This window comes from Ranitomeya imitator, chromosome 3 (assembly GCF_032444005.1).
Source record: "Ranitomeya imitator isolate aRanImi1 chromosome 3, aRanImi1.pri, whole genome shotgun sequence".
NCBI lineage: Eukaryota > Metazoa > Chordata > Amphibia > Anura > Dendrobatidae > Ranitomeya > Ranitomeya imitator.
The window spans coordinates 600456692-600474764 of record NC_091284.1 but is presented as its reverse complement, the minus strand read 5'-3'; positions in this window follow the sequence as shown (position 1 = coordinate 600474764).

The following is an 18073-nucleotide window of genomic DNA, read 5'->3' as shown; positions in this document are numbered from 1 at the left end:
TTCAGGAGGTCCTCCTGTACCTCTCGTGAAAGGGGTATTGGGGTGCGTCATAATTCTTGGCAGCCCAGGTACTAACTGCATAGGCAATAACAGCATAGGAGACCAAATGTTTAAAAGTGTCCCTTTAATAATATTAATGCCTCCAGGTGCCCCTCTAAAAATAGGCTTTGTGACTTTAAGAGTCTCTCCTTCAGAAATGAAACAAGATGTGTCTCCTTAAGTGTCACACACCTCATGGTCAGCTAGGGTTAAATGTTACAATGACATTTCCAAGTGAATGCATTTGTATTGGTTGAAAACAATGTGAAATTTGAAAAATGCATCAAAAACGCTGTGTGTGAACATATCCCAAGTGGTAGAGGAACATTTTGATCTGGGGTAAATTATTTTGCCTTATATATAAGTCCTTACCCTGAAAAAAATGTACCTTAACATATTTCCAAGCAAAATCCATTTTGGTTTTGCTTTTGTATGTATTTTGGTGCACCTGTAAAAATGGCGTGACACTCTGACAACATTGCTTACAGCTGTGATCTATGAGTCAGAAATGCTTCCAGGGGTGATTACCATGATGTTCCCGTGTAATTTCTGCAGTGTTTACATCATTTTCAGACATTTTTAGACCTTAGAAGGACCCCCGGGGGGATTGCGGTAAAAATCTTCTGGTTTCCCATAGACTTACATTGGGCTCGTTGGTCTGGTCGAGTACTTGAGTATTCCAATTTGCTCGACCCGAGCAACGAGCATCCGAACATTTTAGTGCTCGCCCATCACTATTCGTGTACTGTCAAACTTAAAAAAAAAAGTTTGGCTCGGGTACCAGAACATAGAGTCACTGAAGACTTTAAATTCAAGCTTTAGACAACTACTTTAACCAAAAACACTGTACTAAGACTGATATTACCACCATATAGTGACTAGTTTTACACCAGTGCTCTGCAGACCATATGTGTCTCCTCTCATTTTACCACCTGTACATAAACCACAACTTATGGTACCTTATAATTTCCCTGTGCTTCCTTTAACCCCTTTCTGACCTCAGACGGAATAGTACGTCCGATGTCAGTTCCCCTGCTTTGATTTGGGCTCCGGCGGTGAGCCCGCATCAAAGCCGGGACATGTCAGCTGTTTTGTACAGCTGACATGTGCCCACAATAGCGGCGGGTGGAATCGCAATCCACCTGCTGCTATTAACTTGTTAAAGCACTCCATGGCTCAGCACCACCCTATATCTCCTCTCTGGTCTCGGTCTACCACCCTACCCGTGCCCTCCGCTCCGCTAATGACCTCAGGTTAGCATCCTCAATAATCAGAACCTTCCCCCCCCCTCTCCAAGACTTTACACGTGCTGCGCCGATTCTTTGGAATGCACTACCTAGGTTAATGCGATTAATCCCCAATCCCCACAGTTTTAAGCGTGCCCTAAAAACTCATTTGTTCAGACTGGCCTACCGCCTCAATGCATTAATGTAAGGATCCCTGTGTGGCCTATTTAAAAAAAAAAAAAAAAATTGTTCTCATTCACTTTATGCAGTTAATAGCCCTCTGTGTCTGTACTGCTACATACTTAGGCAGTTAACTGGTTCATGCAGCTTTACATGAACACCCGATCCTTACACTATAGCCGGTCCGAATAACTAAAGCAATTGTTACCATCCACCTCTCGTGTCTCCCCTTTTCCTCATAGTTTGTAAGCTTGCGAGCAGGGCCCTCACTCCTCCTGGTATCTGTTTTGAACTGTATTCCTGTTATGCTGTAATGTCTATTGTCTGTGCAAGTCCCCTCTATAATTTGTAAAGCGCTGCGGAATATGTTGGCGCTATATAAATAAAAATTATTATTATTATTATTAAATGCCACTGTCAAATGCCGGAAATGAGCGCATCGCTGACCCCATCACGTGATCGGGGTCAGCGATTCGTCGGCATGACAACCAGAGATCTATTGAAGACCTCTATGGTTGTTGATGCTGGATTGCTGTGAGCACCACCCTGTGGTCAGCGCTCATAGAAATGCTATAATTCTACGACATAGGAGCGATCTGAGCATCGCCTCTATGTAGCATAGCTGATCAGGCTATGCCAGCTTCTAGCATCCCATGGAGGCTATTGAAGCATGGAAAAAGTAAAAAAAAATGTTTTAAAAAGATAGCCCTATTCAAAATAAAATAATAATGAAAAATCAAATATACAACATATTTGGTATCGCCGCATTCAGAATCGCCTGATTTATCATTTAAAAAAAGGTTTAACATGATCGCTAAATGGCATAGCAAGAAAAAAATTTAAACTCCAGAATTACGTTTTCTTGGTCGCCACGACATTGCATTGAAATGCAATAATGGGTGATCAAAAGAACATATCTGCACCAAAATGGTATCATTAAAAATGTCAGCTTGGCATGCAAAAAAAAAAGCCATCACCCAACCCCAGATCACGAAAAATAGAGACGCTATGGGCATCGGAAAATTGTGCAATTTTTTTTTTTTGCAAAGTTTGGCATTTTTTTTTACCACTTAGATAAAAAATAACCTACACATATTTGGTGTCTATGAACTCATAATGACCTGGAGAATCATAGTGGTAGGTCAGTTTTACCATTAAGTGAACCTAGCAAAAAAGCCAAACAAAAAACAAGTGTGTGATTGCACTTTTTTTTGCAATTTCACCGCACTTGGATTTTTTTTCCCGTTTTCTAGTACATGACATGCAAGAACCAATGATGTCGTTCAAAAGTACTGTACAAATTGTCCCACAAAAAATAAGCCTTCACATGGCCATATTGTCGGAAAAATTAAAAAAGTTATGGCTTTGGGATGGAGGGGAGCGAGAAATAAAAATGGAAACCGAAAAAAAGCTGGGGTCAAGAAGGGGCTGAGGCTATGTTCACACGTTCCTGATTTCCCTCCTTTTTTTTCAGGACTAAAAACCGCAGCTCTTGGCAGAAAACGCAGGTCTTTTTTTGGTGCTTTTTTGGTGCTTTTTTGGTGCTTTTTTGGTGCGTTTTTATGCAGTTTTCTATGCAGAGTCTGTGTGTTTTCTAGGAAGTTTTTTAGGGTTAAAATGGCTGAAAATACCCTAACCCTACCCCTAACCCTACCCCTACCCCTAACCCTATTCTAACCTTAGTGGAAAAAAAAATTCTTAATTTTTTTATTGTCCCTACCTATGGGGGTGACAAAGGGGGGGGGTCATTTACTATTTTTTTTATTTTGATCACTGAGATAGATTATATCTCAGTGATCAAAATGCACTTTGGAACGAATCTGCCGGCCGGCAGATTCGGCGGGCGCACTGCGCATGCGCTCGCCATTTTGCAAGATGGCGGCGCCCAGGGAGAAGACGGCCGGACGGACACCGGGAGGCCGGGTAAGTATAAAGGGGGGAGATGAGGGCACGGGGGGGCGTCGGAGCACGGGGGTGGCATCGGAGCATGGGGGGGTGGGATTGGGGCACGGGGGGGCAGCCACACTGCAGCGGTTCTGCACCACAAACCGCAGAAAACCAGCAGATATTTTTTTCATCTGCGGGTTTTACTGCGGGTTTGACCTCACAATGGAGGTCTATGGGTGCAGAACCGCTGCAGTTCCGCAAAAAGAAGTGACATGGTTCTTCTTTTTTACCGCGGCTATTCAGCGCGGCTTTTTTCGTGATTTTCCGCAACGTGGGCACAGCAGTTCCTGTTTTCCATAGGGTACATTGTAATGTACCCTGCATGGAAAACAGCTGCGGACCCACAGCGGGAAAATCGCGGCGATTCCGCATTAAAAAAAGGATGGTGTGAACATGGCCTAATAGTTCTCCCCCTTGATCTCTCATAATAATAATGACCCTGTTCCTCCTTATAATGATAAAAATATCCCTTGTGATTTATTGTATTAATAAAAATAATACCTTCTTGCTTTCCCTAAAAATGATAACGATCCCCCATTGTGCCGTCATGTAATAGTGACCCTAAGTGTCTCTTTTTTGCAATGATGCTCCTGAGCTGGGGCACACATAGAAACAACAGGTGTCTCATAGAAAAGCTCCCAAGTTTTAACTAGTGTTGAGCATTCCGATACTGCAAGTATCGGATATCAGCCGATAATTGCTGTATCGGAATTCCGATACCGAGTTCCAATATTTTTGTGATATCGGAAATCGGTATCAGAGTGTGCGGTGCATGTGGTTCCAAGGGTCTGAAGGAGAGGAAACTCTCCTTCAGGCCCTGGGATCCATATTAATGTAAAAAATAAAGAATAAAAATAAAAAATATGGTTATACTCACCCCTCCGAAGGACCCTGGCTGTCACCGCTGTGAGCGTCTGCCTCCGTTCCTGAGACTGTAGTGAGTCAAGAACCCTTGGTGACGTCACGGTCAGGTGAGCGGTCACGTGAGCGGTCAGGTGACTTGTATTGGTATCGGAACTCGGTATCGGCAAGATCCGATATTTTGCCGGTATAGGCCGATACCATCCGATACCGATACTTTCAAATATTACACTAATTGTAACACTAAGGGTGGTTTCACACTTGCGTTTTTGTCTGCAGCGTTTTTTTCCCCTATATTTAACATTGAAAACGCATACTTTTTTTGTGTACGTGTTTGGTCGCGTTTTGTGACGCATGCGTTTTTTTACTGCATGCGTTCATTTTCTGAAATGCTGCTTGTAGTATTTTTAGAAGCGTTTTTTGGACCCAAAAAACCGCATGCGTTTTCATGCGGTTTTTTTTGGTCAAAAAATACATTGGAGTCAATGGGGACGCATGCGTTTTTTGGTGCATGCGTTTTTTGCGGTAAAAAACGCATGCGTTTGTTTATTAAAAAAACAAAAAACACACTGATATGCCACCCCCCAACATAAAGGTGATAAAGGGAACCTAACCCTACCCCTAACCCTACCCCTAACCCTAACCCTACCCTTAACCCTAACCCTAACCCTAAGGGATCCTAACCCTAACCCTACCACTAACCCTAACCCTACCCCTAACCCTAACCCTAAGGGATCCTAACCCTAACCCTACCCCTAACCCTACCCCTAACCCTACCCCTAACCCTAACCCTACCCCTAACCCTATGGGATCCTAACCCTAACCCTAACCCTAATCCCTTTATGGTTAGGGTTAGGGTTAGGGGTAGGGTTAGGGTTAGGGGTAGGGTTAGGGTTAGGATCCCTTAGGGTTAGGGTTAGGGGTAGGGTTAGGGTTAGGGGTAGGGTTAGGGGTAGGGTTAGGATCCCTTAGGGTTAGGTGTAGGGTTAGGGGTAGGGTTAGGGGTAGGGTTAGGATTCCTTAGGGGTAGGGTTAGGGGTAGGGTTAGGGTTAGGGTTAGGATCCCTTAGGGTTAGGGTTAGGGGTAGGGTTAGGGGTAGGATCCCTTTAGGGTTAGGGTTAGGGTTATGATCCCTACCCCTAACCCTACCCCTACTCCTAACCCTAACCCTATTTCTGTTTATAGTGGGTTTTTTACTTTATTTTGATGATTGGCAGCTGTCACACATTTCTCAGCATGCGTTTAAAAAACGCAAACGCATGTGAAAACGCATGCAAACGCATCAAAACGCCGCGTTTTTTTCACCACATGCAAAAACGCATGCGTCAAAAAAACGCAGCATTTACACGCGTTTACATGCGTTTTTTCACCATGCGATTTTTTGCGTTTTTTACCGCAAAAACGCACCCCAAAAAACGCCAATGTGAAACCAGCCTTAGATAGTTATTTTGTTACTACTGAAGCCTCTAAGTCAGGGGTCCCCAACTCCAGTCCTCAAGGCCCACCAACATGTCATGTTTTCAGGATTTCCTTAGTCTTGCCCAGGTAATAATTGCATCACCTGTGCAATGCAAAGGAAATCCTGAAAACATGACCTGTTGGTGGGCCTTGAGGACTGGAGTTGGGGACCTCTGCTCTAAGTGGTCTCACTCACTATGATACCCCTCTCATGACCCCCATAGAGTATTATGCCCCCACAAAGTATGATGATGACTAGTGTTGAGCGATACTTTCCGATATTTGAAAGTATCGGTATCGGATGGTATCGGCCGATACCGGCAAAATATCGGATCTCGCCGATACTGAGTTCCGATACCAATACAAGTCAATGGGACACAAATATCGGAATGTATCCTCGATGGTTCCCAGGGTCTGAAGGAGAGGAAACTCTCCTTCAGGCCCTGGGATCCATATTAATGTAAAAAATAAAGAATAAAAATAAAAATATGGCTATACTCACCCCTCCGAAGAACCCTGGCTGTCACCGCTGCAAGTGTCCGCCTCCGTTCCTGAGAATTGCAGAGAGTGAAGGACCTTCGATGACGTCACGGTCAGGTGACCAGTCACCTGAACGCTCATCTGACCATGATGTCACCGAAGGTCCTTCACTCACTACAGTCTCAGGAACGGAGGCAGACGCTCGCAGCGGTGACAGCCAGGGTCCTTCGGAGGGGTGAGTATAGCCATATTTTTTTTATTTTTATTCTTTATTTTTTACATTAATATGGATCCCAGGGCCTGAAGGAGAGTTTCCTCTCCTTCAGACCCTTGGAACCACACGCACTGCACACTCCGATACCGATTTCCGATATCACAAAAATATTGGAACTCGGTATCGGAATTCCGATACAGCAAGTATCGGCTGATACCCGATACTTGCAGTATCGGAATGCTCAACACTAATGATGACCCCACACAGTATGATTGCCCCACAAACCTTACACAAAGTATGATGCCCCCCTCACCTCACACACTATGGTGACCAGGGGTGGATTAAGGGTAGCCAGGGCCTGAGCTGTTCAGACTCTGTGGGCCCCCCGGTCATGTGACGGGGTCATGCAACGGGGTCATCATACACCTGGACCAGATTATTCCAGAAAAATAGTTGCTGAGTGAAACACCACTTCTCACCTATCACACATTAACAGTTCCCATCACCAGATCACACATATAACCGGCAGCTTTTGTTTTGGCCAAAAGGTTTTTCAAGCCGCCACCATAACATGGTTGACAATTTTGGCCGGGCCCTACTCTATTGTAACCTATTAAATATTTGTTAAAATATGCAATACAATTTAGGTATATATTTATTTATTTCTCAATTTTTAAAATGACCAATAATATCACATACAAGGAAAAAATACAACACCATGACCAGACCACATATTACCACCAGTGACCGAATAATATCACAGACAAAGAACAAATACCACCGCACCATGACCAGACCACATATTACCACCACAAAGTGACCAAATAGCACATACAAGGGACAAATACTGCAACATCATGACCAGACCACATATTACCACCACATAGTGACTGAATACTACAATACTGATCAGTAATAAAAAAACACAATACTATCACCATAAGTGCCATTATACACAGGAGAACTGTACTTAGTATGCAGTGTCTGTGTAGAGGTAATACAGTGATCACCGGTGACATTATACACAGGACCTCTGTATATAGTATACAGTGTATAGTGTCAGTGTATAGGTAACACACTGACTCACCAGTGACATCTCTAAGTGATGTCCATCTTTCATCCAGCGCATACCGCCATCACTTCATCCAGCCAGAACTTGTCTCTGCATGAAATAACAGTTACCTCGAGCTCTGCTTGCAGAACACATTACTTAATTTTTCCCAACTCTACATTACACCACATGAAGAAAAAAAAAGCGACATAGTGTCACTCTGCACAGTAACAGGACTGCCCCCCCCCATTTAAAACAGTATACTCAAAAAATAAAATAAATACATCACTGCAGTAATAATATCCCTTAATTAGCCCCTATGGTAATAATAATATCCCCCATCCTGGCCCTGTGAATCTTATTCCTGGCTCCAGCCATATGTTCTCGCATCCTGCCCTCATGAGTATCAATCCTGCACCATATGATCTCCCCATCCTGCCCCATCGGTCTCCATCATATCCATCCTGCCCCATGGTCCTGCACGATCTGTCTCCAATCTCCTTGTCTCCAATCATGCCCCATATCTACATTCTGCCCATGTCTCCAATCCTGCCCCATCTGTCTCTAGTCCTGCCCCCAGTGTGTCCATCATCTCTGCCCCCAGTGTCCAACATCTCTGCCCCCAGTGTCCAGCATCTCTGCCCCCAGAGTGTCCAGCATCTCTGCCCCCAATGTGTCCAGCATCTCTGCCCCCAATGTGTCCAGCATCTCTGCCCCCAATGTGTCCAGCATCTCTGCCCCCAGAGTGTCCAGCATCTCTGCCCCCAGAGTGTCCAGCATCTCTGCCCCCAGAGTGTCCAGCATCTCTGCCCCCAGAGTGTCCAGCATCTCTGCCCCCAGAGTGTGCAGCATCTCTGCCCCCAGAGTGTGCAGCATCTCTGCCCCCAGAGTGTCCAGCATCTCTGCCCCCAGAGTGTCCAGCATCTCTGCCCCCAATGAGTCCAGCATCTCTGCCCCCAGTGTTCAGCATCTCTGCCCCCAGTGTCCAGCATCTCTGCCCCCAATGTGTCAAGCATCTCTGCCCCCAATGTGTTCAGCATCTCTGCCCCCAATGTGTCCAGCATCTCTGGCCCCAGTTTCCAGCATTCTGTCCTGAGTCCCCTGGATTGCCGCTCTCAATAAAACTGACAATGACATCAGACGCCGGCGACGTGCGCGCTGCGGCTGATGTCAGCTGCCAGCCTCTGATTGGCTGGCGGCTGTTAACTATTGACGTGCGGGCCCGCACGTCAATAGCGTTATACTGCCACAGCGCCGGTAGGGGCCCGGTGAGCAGATGAGACAGGGCCGGTGCCGGCCCCCTCTGTCCACCGGCCCAATACACAAGTCAGGGCAGTAATGCCCTGATGGCAGATGTCAATCTGAGCGGTAGCCCAGGGCCCCCCCACACAACTGGGCCCTGGTCTACCGCCCAGATTGACCTCATTATAATCTGCTCCTGATGGTGACTACAACATCCCATACAGTATGTTGTCCATTACAGCCCCCCAAAAAAAGTATGAGAGGCACCACAAATCCCACACACAGTGTGACGTCCACCAAATCCCCCATACAGTATAATGACCCCACAGTCTCCATACAAGTATGATGTCCTACATAGCCATTCCATACACTACGATGGTCACCACAACCCCAACATAGTATAATGTACCCCATATACTTCCACGCAGTACAGTGTCCACCAGAGCCACCCCACAAAGTATGATGTCCTCCACAGGCAACCTACACAGTAAGAACGTCCCCCCCACAACCAAAACATAGAGTATGATAGCTATCTCATACACTATAAAGATCCCCATCGCCACAATACTGTATGATAGTCCCCTCACAGTCCCCTATATATTGCAATGGTCCACCTCACAGCACCCCATATAGTGTGAGGGTCCCTAGAATAGCCCCATATATTGTATGGCTGACCCCCCAGCACCTTCATATAGTATGATGGACTACCCCACAGCTCCTGATATATTATGATGCTACATCTCTGAGCCCCTATATAGAATGATGGTACCCCCAACAGCCCCTTACATACAGTGATGGCACTCCCCAGCCCCTTACATACTATTATGGTCCAACTTGGTTCTGGTCTCCAGCAGGCCGCAGACCGTAATGACTCCCGTGGCCTGCTAGGGTAAGTGACTGAGCCAGCATCTATGTGCTCCATCACAACTGTTAATATCATTGGCCAATTGAGGGCACTGATTCTGTTAACAATGTTGCAGACAAGTAGGGCCACTACCAGACAGGCCCTTCTGGCATTTGACTCTTCACAGTATATTACCTCCTTACGTTACAATTTATTTTAAATATGCATTATAAATGTACCTACATAAACAGTGCAATATAGTGAAATAAAAAAAAGTGAAAAAAATATGTGATGAGATGATAAGCTTAAAAAGTGACAATAAAACCTGATTCGTAACAGGAACCTGTTTAGAGAACAGGGTCATGGGGACATTTAAATGTGATAATTGAAAGTCCTTTAGGTTTGTTAAAACTACAAATATATTCATGAGTGTGGCCATTGAAAGGAAATATAAATGCCATCATTTTGTTAAATGTAGAATGGCACGTGTTGGCTATCTGTTTAAATGTGCATGCCCATTAGATTATAAACAGTAGGTAAAACTAGATTCCAATTAAGGAATCTAATTTGAGATTACATTTGAAACATCAAATATGCTTGTGATCCCTTGACTGTGAGACATATTAGGGAAAAATATGAAAGAAATTTTAAAATGTTTAACTTTTGAGTCATTAAAGGGAACCTGTAACCCCCAAAATGGAAGTTGAGCTAAACCCACCGGCATCAGGGGCTTATCTACAGCATTCTGGAAAGCTTTAAATAAGCCAATGATGTAACCTGAAAGATGAGACAAAGAGGTTAGATTATACTCACCCAGGTGCCGGGAAAGGTCAGAGAGGCCCAGTGCCTGCGCACTGCAGTACTTTGCTCTGCCCTCAACAGGGCAGACAAAGTATGCCTGCGACGGAGCTGCAGCGTGAAGACAAGAAGAGGACATCATCCTATGAAGATGGGGAGCCCCAAGCCAGACCACGACACCCATCGGGCCGCACCTAGGCGGGAACGCCCCTGGGTGAGAATAATATAACCCCTTTTTCTTTTCTTTCAGGATACATCGGGGGCTTACCTACAGCATTCTAGAATCCAGGATGAGCCCCTGATCCAGGTGGGCTTAGCTCAACTTCTATTTTGGGGGTGACAGGTTTCCTTTAAGTTTATAAATAAGAAGAGCCCGGCACTCAACTTAAGTATATGATGCACTTAAATTTATTCCTAGTACCAACAAAACGTTTTGGTCAAAGGAGACCTTCCTCAGTTACTGCAATAATAGAAAATAAACAAAATAGAAAAAATAAATAACATAGTCCAAACATAATATACAAAAATAGAATTACAAAAAAGTATATACAAAAAATAGAATATGGTCATAATGGAAGCAGAGTAACAATATCCTTACATGCAGACAGAGCCACACGGTATCTAGTTGGAGAAAATAGATTGGTGGAGTACTGGAGAAAAGTTCATTCCATACTGGCGCAGTAGATAGAAATTTGTAAAGGTAAGTGATAAATCCGTTACCACGTATTCTGTAAATACAATAGACGTCTATAGCACCGCATACCTAGTTAGAAGCGGTAGTTGTGAATAAAGTGCACAGAGAGGGGTAAAGTACCTGATTGCTCAGAGTTAGGCCCCTTTCACACATCAGTTTTTTGTCATCAGTTGCAATCCGTCGAATTTAAAAAAACGGATCTATCACAGATTGTGAAAAACTGATGCGACAGATCCATTTTTTCAAGATATCCAACAAGGGCGACTGGCTAAAGGATCCCCCAAAAATTGGAGCATGCTCAGTTAAAAAAAATGGAATCCGTCACCAGATTCGACATATCCATCACTGTCCATTTTTTCGATGGACACAAAAAATGTTACTTCGTTTGTCTCCGGCCGCCGAACAGACAATTTTCGACAGATCTGGTGAACGATGGATGAAACGTGAGACCATCTGTCTCAATTCGTCACTAATACAAGTCTATGAGTAAAAAACGGATCCGGTGGCATCAGTTGCTGGATCCGTTTTTTTCAAACTTTGATGGATTGCGACTGATGGCAAAAAACTGATGTATGAAAGGGGTCTTAAATGGCCATCTAGTCGGATAGAGGGAGATCTGTACTGTTGAAGCCAAATGGAGTACGTTACACTCATGTAGCGATAGCAACATCATTAACAATAGTGGATGCTGGCAGCAGATCTAGAAGTGAACATTGTGTCGTGCTATGCATTAACTTTTAGAAGAAAGTGTCCAGGAGAAGATGTGGAGTCCACCGCTTGTCTGTGAGGATGGCATGTGTTTGTCCATGTTGCAGGACAGTTATTTATGGAACTAGGAGGCCGACTGTTCCGCCCAGCATCTGAACCGGAAGTGACATCACCCGAAGGTCATGCATTCCATGGGTTCTGTGTGGTGCATTCCACCTCTGATTGGGGTCTGGTTCTGTTGTGATGACCCCACATGGTCTGAGGGGCAAATTCCTTCGTTTCTTAACTGATGTAAAAAGACATAAATCCATGCGACACATTCATTCCAGCACTAAGAGTGTCAAAGGTCATCATCAGTTTATATTCCCATAGTCTTCTGTCTCTTTGAGATTTGAAGCTACCTTTTAATACAAGTAATTTCATGTCCATAATGTTATGATCTGGGAGACAAAAATGTATTGCACAGGTAGATCCATTCTTTTTTCTCTTACTGTATGGCGATGAGAGTTCATTCTTGTTCTCAGTTTCTGCCCTGTCTCCCCTACATGCAGACCCCCAGTTGGACATTTAGTACAAATGATTAGGTACACCACATTAGAAGTGAGGCAGCTGAAAGTACCTGGGATCTTGTAGCCCTGATGTGAATTGGTTATCTTTATCTTGTCTGTGATCATAATAAATGGACAGGTTTTATATTTTTTCTGATTGCAAGGAAAGGTACCTACCTGCAGCTGTTGGAGAGGACAGGGAGCTTTTGACAATGATGCTTCTTAGATTTGGTGGCTGCCTAAAACACAATAGTGGGGGGTCTGGAAAAATGGATTGTAAGCGGGCATTTTTTTGTAGTAAAGGTTGTAATTTCCGTGCAGCTCCCCTTAGCACTTCCAGATTTGGATTGAAGGTGACCACTAGAGGCATCCTGTTGTTTTCATTTTTAGCTTTGTAATGTAGCAGGTGATTCCTTGATATTCTGGTTAGTTACAAATTACAACAATACTACAGCAAACTACGGACCCATCTGATTCATAACAAGGAACAGAAACTTTACAGATTAAGCCTCAATTCAGGACTCTATACAAACAGGTACGAAACAAAGCCAAGACCTGACAACTTGGACAACCACTCCATTCCAGACACAAAAGCCTCTAACTGTGTCATTAATCTCTCAGATTATAAACCCAACAAAGTGGAGCTGGCCGTGCTTTCCAGAAGACTCTCATTTTGTCCTACTAAGGCCCTGGATAAATCCGAACTCTGCAGTGATGTGGAACATTTTTTCAGACTACGCCTGAGGGAATAATCCAATGATACAGAGGATTCAGAAAACACTCGGAATGAAGGAAAAAGGATCCTAACAACCAAGATGAGGTCAGACTTGACACCTCCACCTGGATGCAGCCCTCATTTGGATAAATATATAGACTCCTTCAGACATTTGATAAAATCCAGCATCATAGACAATAACACTGCCTATTAATTCTCCTGAGTTCTTCAAAAACTCCCGACAAAATGACAACACTGCCTCTTACCCACTGATCCATATGAATTTTGGTCATTTGCATCTACCTTGTTATTATATTAAAATTCTAAAAACATGTAGGGACATGAGCCACATATAGAAAACACATTTCTTTATTCAATTTTAATCAAGACACATAAAGCATATATAAAAACTAGACTCATTACTGCCCTGAATAGACACAGGTCTATTCTTACATTTTTCACACTGGTCATTATTTTGCCTTTCAGCTCTTGTGCTATTTTGCTCAGGAATGAGTCTAGCCTTTATACATCTAAGTCTCTCTTTAGATCATAGTTCTTAGTGAGTGACTTACCTATTAAATTGTGTTTCATGTTTTGATTCACTGGCTACCCGCTTGTAGCTCATACACTATTTTTCTCCAGCAGACATCTGCCTTGGGGATATTTATAGCTTTCAATAGAGATTTCTCTGTGGTAGGCGTTGTTCCACCGCATCTATATATTAGCCTTTCAGGTGACCAATGCACATTTATTGGTATGTGTGCATCCAGGTAAGGAGGCTGTCATTATTCTGTGATTGATTAAGTGATTCACCTGTGAAACCTTTCTGTCACATACAGCCCACTAATGGACATTTGTCCAGGGGATATCTAGGTCTTTTATGACATAAACCTTTCTGTCATATCTAGTGATGAGCGAATTGTGAAATATTCGGATTCAGAAAAATCGGCATAAATAATTTCAAATATCCTTGCATTCGTACCGAATTACGAATCCAATGCAAGTCAATAGGAAAGCCAAATATTTGTCTGCTGGACACAACAAACAGGTCTGGGGACCAGAGAAAAAAACTGAAATAGATGGCAAAGTGCTAAATATAAATGGAAACAGCGTGGAGAATATGCCTTCATGCCTTTCTCGCTCACATATAGTATCTGGGAATAATATCAGACTATTGAGCCAGACTTATAAAAAAAGAACCACCAAACCAAACCTAAATTTTGTTTTAAAGTGAAAAATGCTATGTAACATTTTTTCCTTCATATTTGTATTTATGCAATGCAAAATAAAAATAAAAAAATAAAAAATATATTTTACCTCCCGTTTAGCATATGTTCACAAGGAGCATTTTGGCTTTAGTTTTTCCTTTAACATTTGTGAGGGCTCTCGCTCCTACATTTGGAAGGTCCCTCCCTCATTCTAAATTGTTAGCTAGATAGTGGAATACATATTCCCCATCACTTTACAATACCAGCTAAAATATGCCATTTGAATTTTGGGCTTTGCACATCACCGCCACCACATCCAATGCCATTTCATTATGTGGACCTTGCTTCCCATTTTCAGAGGGCCAGCAGGTGCCATGAAACCTGAGCTTGGGAAGGGCCCTCATGTGGCCCTGTATCATACATTTGGAGAGCTCTCACTCATATACTTGAGAGGTCTCTCCCTCGTTTAAAAATGTTAGCTAGATAGTGGAATACACATTCCCCTGCACTTTACAATGCCAGCTAAAGCATGCCCATTTGAATTTTGGGCTTCACCTGCCACCACCACCACATCCACCGCCATGTCATTATGCGGACCTCGCATGACATTTCTAGAGGGCCAGCAGGTTCTGGGAAACCTCAGTTTTGTGAGCTCAACAGTTCATTTTCACCACTGAATCCCAATGGAGCTACTGTCATTGTGGGTGAAGCCGCTGTAAGGTGAATGTAATACAGCTGTTGGGGGAGCTGTGTGCTCAATGTCATTAAGTTGGAATCTACCAGAGACCAAAAGCATTAGAATTAAATTCTGAATACAGTGTATGCAAGTGAGGGTCTGTATTGTGGTCAGTCTGTCAGGCCTGAAACCCATGTCAGAAACATGTACAAGCCTCATTTTACTTGGAAGCAGCCTCCTCAAGGGAAAGAGACAGAAGTGCCATTGACCAATCTGTACAAGCCTACACACTTCTTCTGGAAACTAGCCAACCAGGCATAATTTCTCTTTTGCTTCTTTTCGAGCAGCAGTGGGGTACGAGAAAGTGACGAGGTATGTGGAGTGTATTACTCGGGTGACAGGTAGTGTTACAGAGCTCAGTTAAAGGCCTTAGCATGGCAATGAATAGGTCTGTGGAATGTAAGGCTGTGGCATGAATAGGTCTGTGGAATGTATTAACAATTTTTTTTAACCCAAATTTAGAAAATTTAAGGGAAGCGACAGTTTAATAAAGAAACACAAGTTTCATTTAGAAGCCTGGAAAAGCCATCAATGGTCTTTGTCCAGCACCAGACAATGTAAAGTGCGAATGAATATGTATGCCCCAGCAAGCTAACAATTTGAGAAGAGACTTTATATATGCTGACAAGGGACAACTGAACACTGCACTGGGACAATGAACTGGGTGTGGTTGCTGACTGTTGTGTTTGTGCAACTGAAGGTTGTGGGCAAGAGGCATCAGCGCATCCTTCCTGGACAGCAGATTGGGAAGGAAGTAACACAGGGAAAGGGCCAGCGGTTTCACCCTCAGACACAGATTTTGTACCCAGGCATTCCACTCACCTACTGGGGTGCTGGGTATGTGAGCAATAGATGGTGTATACTAACAGAGGTATTATGTTGAATTTCCCTTTATAAAGGGATGTGTGAGTAAGATTTTAGAGCTAGCAGCATAGATAGATAGATAGATAGATAGATAGATAGATAGCATGTTTCAGTACTCAAATTATTATTCTGTGTAAGGCTGAAGCCTGAAGAAGTGTGTGGAGTACGTTAATGTATTGATGTTCCACAATGTACAGACCCAAAAATCAACATCAGGCACCCACATACATGCTTAAAGAGACCATGGGAAGGGCAATACAATAACTTTTTAAAATAATTCAATAAATAGATATTGAAAGTAGAAATTTGACCATTGCACAGTGAACAAAGGTGTCCAAAAATTGCCCAAGGAGTCTGTATCTTACACGCTGAAAGAGATTGAGATGGGGACCTCACAATATATTTTGCAGTTATTAGAATAGGTAGAGATAGAGTGTACAAGTTTCACCATTACACTATGTGCAAAGTTTTCCAAAAAATACCCATGGGGTCTGTATCATACATGTTGAAAGAGACCGTGATGAGAACCTCACAATATATTTTGAAGTTCTTAGAATAGGTAGAGATAGGGAATACAAGGTTCACCATTATACAATGTACAAAAGTTTACAAAAATTACACAAGTGGTCTGTATCATTTCAGCTGAAAGGGACTGTGATGGGTACGTTACAATACATTTTGCAGCTATTATCATTGATAGAGATAGGGAGTGCAAGTTTCACCAATGCACAATGTACAAAGGTTTCCAAAAATTATAAAACATTACCCACGTGAGGTATACACTACCTGACAGATGTTCTGTCACTTATCCATGTTATATAAATTAAAGCTTATAACCTGACGTTAAATTCATCCATTGGTTGTGTAAATTATTCTTTTGAAAGCTGAAACCCTCCGAAATGTGGTTTAGGTTAAGAAAATAGTTTTCCTTCATTTAAGAAGTGGTAGAGGGAGAAATTGATCAATTCATTAATATTGTGACTAATGATTTACATTTCTTATCGTTCAATTGGACATTTCATTTATTTTAGCTCTCTGGTCATGTACTTTCATACCACAATGATCTTGCCCAATCACAAAAAGCCAGCAACATAAGAAATAAATACAGATGACTAGTTTTGGGCGAGCACTAAAATGCTCGGGTGCTCGTTGCTCGGGTCGAGCAAATTGGAATATTCGGGTACTCGACCCGAGCACTGAGCCCAATGTAAGTCTATGGGAAACCCAAGCATTTTTACCACGACCCCCCCCCCCCCCCGGGGGTCCTTTTAAGGTCTAAAAACATCTAAAAATAATGGAAACACTGCTCAAATGACATGGGAACATCATGGGGATCGTCCCTGGAAGCATTTCTGACTCCTAGGTCACAGCGGTAAACAATGTTGTCAGAGTTTCACGCCATTTTTACAGGCGCACCAAAAAACATACAAAAACGAAAGCAAAATAGATTTTGCTGGGAAATATGTTAAGGAACATCTTTTCCAGAGTAATGAATTATATAAAGCAAAATAACTAACCCAAACCAAAAATGTTCCTCCACCACTTGGGCTATGTTTACACACAGCGTTTTTGATGCGTTTTTCAACTTTAGCATTGCTTTCAACCAATACAAATGCATTCACTGGGTAATTGTAACATTTAACAACCCCAGCTGGCCATGTGTTGTGTGACACATAAGGAAACCCATCTTGTTCCATTTATGAAGGAGGGACTCTTAAAGTCACAAAGCGTATTTTTCGAGGGGTATCAGACGGCATTAATGTTCTTAAAGGGCCATTAAAGAGTGGGTCTCATACTATTATTGCCTATGCAGAGCATTGCTGGGCTGCCGAAAATTATGACACACTCCAATACCCCTTTCACGAGATCTACAGGAGGGCCTCCTAAAGAAATGTTGCATTGAATGCAAGGCTTTCCCTGCCCCAAAGTTACATGCACCCTAATAAGCCTTTTAGCAGACATACTTTGTGGCCTCATGACAAAATTGTTCCCATTAGAAGAAAGTTTTTCTCCCATACTGTTTTCTTATGCATTGAGTGTAAGGACTGGCCTGTCCCAAAGTTACATGCACCCCAATAAGCCTTTCAGCTGACGTACTTTATGGCCTCATGGCAAAATTGTTCCCATTAGAAGAGAGTGTGTCCCATAATGTTTGTGTATGCATTGTATGCAAGGTCTGCACTGCACCAAAGATACATGCACCCCAATAACCGTTTCAGCAGACATACTTGATGGCCTCATGACAAAATTGCTCCCATT